The following is a 3,880-nucleotide window of genomic DNA, read 5'->3' as shown; positions in this document are numbered from 1 at the left end:
GGATTCTTCATCTCCTCCTGCAGTCTTCACACCAGCCATGCAGCTCTTCTTGCATTCTTCATCTGGCTCTTACAATCTTCCTTCTGCTTCTTACAGGCTTCTGACTCCACCCTTTTATGGTCCTTGTACTTAATTGCATACAGCTGTATATGCCACTTGTTCTTAATTGACCCCAGCTGCAACTCATTGGAGAATACTGTGCCCCCTTACCATTCTCCCTACAAAAAAAGTTGTTTTCTGTCTGATGATTCCAATGGCTCTGCCCAAGCTCACTGTCTTCTACTTTGTAAACTATAGGTAGGGCTGTGCTGAGAAAGAAAAAAATTGAGATGAGAAGATAATAGCAGAGCAAAATATTTGTACACACTCCTTGTAAGTTCTCCTTAAATTTCCTAAATGTGAAAATGCCTTCCTATATTTTTTGTTAGAAATCTGACCTAAAATCTGATACCACTTCTCCATCACATGTCCCAGTCCAAATACCAAAGCTTTGGAAGAAGAACCTACTACAGGAAGCTCTGATTCACTAGGAAGAATATCCCCTCCTGTATCCATAATGCATTTATCATTGTTTCAATGACTAAGGAACAGCCAGGAACTTTAAAAAGAGATACACTCTTCCCTTGTAAAGAAAAATTACTAATGACAGTTTTCAAGGTTTGTTTTCAAGCATTGTAATCAGTCCTTCTTCGTTGCAAACAAAGATGAAAAAGTTAGCATGAAAGCTTCAGGGAGACATTTCCATTCTCAGAGCTCCACATGAAACAGTTTTAGCAGCAGCAGCAGAGATTCCTGAACCCTGTCCTGAAATTCCTCATACGTCCATTTCTTCTAGCTCCCACTAGAGATAGAGGCCATCTTTCTGTGTTTGGCCGGTTGAAAAATATAAATAAGACAAGTATAAGGAATAAAAGGACCTGGCATTCTGTTACATTGAAAAGAATTAACACTAGTGAAATTCAGTTTAGTGCTGCTGTTTCTCATGTGATTCATAACCATTTACTAAGTACCACAAGTACACTTTCCAGGTTATCCATGTTTATGGATAGCTTGTCTGAGTAGTATCATCTAAATAAAATTTCAAATTCTGTCAAACTTCTGTCATCTTTTGACTCATAAATATGTGCACATTTCAGACACAAAATCCTTATAGCTCTTTTTATAAAGTAGGTATGTTAGGCCTACATGTTGCTTTCAGCATTTTGGGCAAACTCCAAGTAGATCATTGAATTCAGCTTGCCCCACCCCATCAAGACAGAGACCAGCATTTTGACAATACTGGGACACTCACTACTAAGACCAGAAGAAGGGGACAAACAGGATCCACAGGATCCACATAATCTTTCTTTTCCTATTTCTTTCTCCTTCTCGCTCTCTACCTCACATTTACTGTTAAATTAAAATCTATCCTATTGACTTTGGTACATGGTCTCTTTTGCACCTTAATTTGGGCAGAGACATCTCTCTAATAATTTTAATAACTGGTTCTTAACAAGGTGGAAAATTCTGCTGCTGAGCATGCAAATATCTACCATAACCCTCGATCTGACTTGAAGCACGTATCTTGCATGCCTCCCTCAAGCATTCCACTATGTACTACTTCTGACATTTATTTTTGAGCCAAAAACATGACTACTAGTCATTTATGGCTTTCATGGGAGAAAAAAATATATTCAGTGCTTTCTTCTTATCATTTTCTTCTCCTCAGAAGACCAGATCATTATTGTGATAGTAGACAGTAGATACTCTAGCAATAATAATATATAATAATGTAGTTTAGGTCTCATTTCATACCCAGAAATAAAAGTGATGAAAATAAGACGAAGGACATTCATTTAGTTCTATTGTTGCCAGCTGATGTCACCTCTAGTATTCTTGCTGCAGGTTTCTTTCATTCAAAACCTGATAAATCTGTATATGTTTGTTCTCCATGTCTTCAGTTTTTTCAGCTGAGACAAGAAAAAATTTTTTGAAGTTGGGTTTTTTTCCAAATGCTGTTGAACATGACATCACAATGCCTCCTATATAAAGAAGATGATTTGCATACAGCGTGATTCCCCATAGAGCCATCAGCTGATAAGAAATGTCATCCAATCCCTGAATTGCTATGCTGTGTTTAATTTAAGATGGATATCAATTTTTGTGACAGAAATATTTCTGTGTATACAAATATATTCAATCCTAGATGGTGTCCTTCAGGATATCAGAAACATATCAGCCTTCTCTTATGTGCCTCTGGGGAGAGTTTAGTAGCCATGACTTCCCAAAGGTAAATCATTATGACATCTGGAGGCAGGAGAACCATTCATGGACACAGGAAAGGTGAGACTGGTTCGACTTTCCCACCTGAAAGTGAACCATAACACAGTCTAGAGGCAAACAGAGAAAGACCAGATAGAGGGTATTGGTCTGTTTAATGGCTGAGGTAATTGCAAGAGGGATGAATCATTAAGTCACTTAGGCTCTGTTCTCTCAGCAAACAAATGGGGAATCACCTCACTCAGTCTGAATCAGAGAAACCCTTACTGTGAGCAGGGAAACAATGTCAGTAAATGCTTGTCTGGACTGACTGATGAAACCACTCTGAAGCTGGGTGAAATCACTGCCTTATACCAAGAGAAATTGAGAGCGTAGTCAGTGCAAATGAGCAGCCCGGGCAGTGATTCACCCACTGGCGCAGGGATGTCAGGCTCTGTCAGAGCCAGGCTCTGGGTGACGCTGGCACACTGCAGCCCCAGGCAGGTGCAGGAGGGCTGCAGAGGCACCAGCAGCAGAGGAGGGAGGCTTCCTTTTCTGTCTGCCATCAGAGAAACAGGTATTTTTTGATCCAGAGGAAGGAAAAGCTTGGAAGGACAGATTATGGTTTTTTTTCTTCTGGCACTGATTGTTTCAAAACCATTGGGAACAAATGATGCAATGAGAGGCAGCTTTTTCCCCACACTTGAGTGCACTATTGCTATCATAAATCTAGTTATTTATGACTCCAATTTGCAGCCACTTCCCTGGGCCATTCATTTGCTATTTAAAAAAAGAGATTACAAACGTTGTCCAAAAGGATATGCACATACCATAGCACCAGAGAAAAAATTAAAACATGAAGCCTTCCCCCTTAGCTACTCCTAATCTCTTTAGAGACTGCTCTTCAGAAGTGGGAAACATTGATGCACTGAGTACCCAGCACTCTGATATTTGAATACTGTTTAGTGGGTTACTTTGTACAATATAATGAATCATATCTCTTCAGTCATATATTCTTTTGTTGTTGTTATTATTATTATTATTATTATATTATTATTATTATTATTATTATTATTATTATTATTATTATTATTATTATTATTTATTATTATTATTATTATTGCTACTACTACTATTATTATTTCAGTCTTTCTTACCAAATATAGCCACCATACCCTATTCTTATCTTGTTTTCTTTTCATTGCAGCTTGGATTTTGGATACTTCAGTTGAGTTAATTCAATTTACAGGCTCATTAACCAGACTGCAAATGAAAGGGGAAGTCAGTGTATCTCCACAGCAATTCTCAATATCAGAATGGTCTCTGGGTCTTAAAATCTCAGGAGCTTCAGGTGCAGCATCAGTCTGATTGCTTATACTTGCAACCCAAAATAGGATCCAACAGGTAAAAATAAGTGGCAAAGAAACTGAAAGAAAATTGTAATTCTTTTTCCTCCACTAAATAAAAAGTTGCCTGTCATTTTCTCTATATGCTTCCTGGTCAAATCTTTACAAATAATGACTGACTTGCCAAAAGGCTTGTATGCTGAATATTTTTTTTCCTGATTTATCTTAAAGCTGTTTCAAAACAAAGGAAATAATTTTTCTCTCTGAATCTTTGCATTTCTAGCTCTATCTTGATT

Source organism: Geospiza fortis, unplaced genomic scaffold (genome assembly GCF_000277835.1).
Source record: "Geospiza fortis unplaced genomic scaffold, GeoFor_1.0 scaffold40, whole genome shotgun sequence".
NCBI classification, from domain to species: domain Eukaryota; kingdom Metazoa; phylum Chordata; class Aves; order Passeriformes; family Thraupidae; genus Geospiza; species Geospiza fortis.
This window is presented reverse-complemented; position numbering follows the sequence as displayed.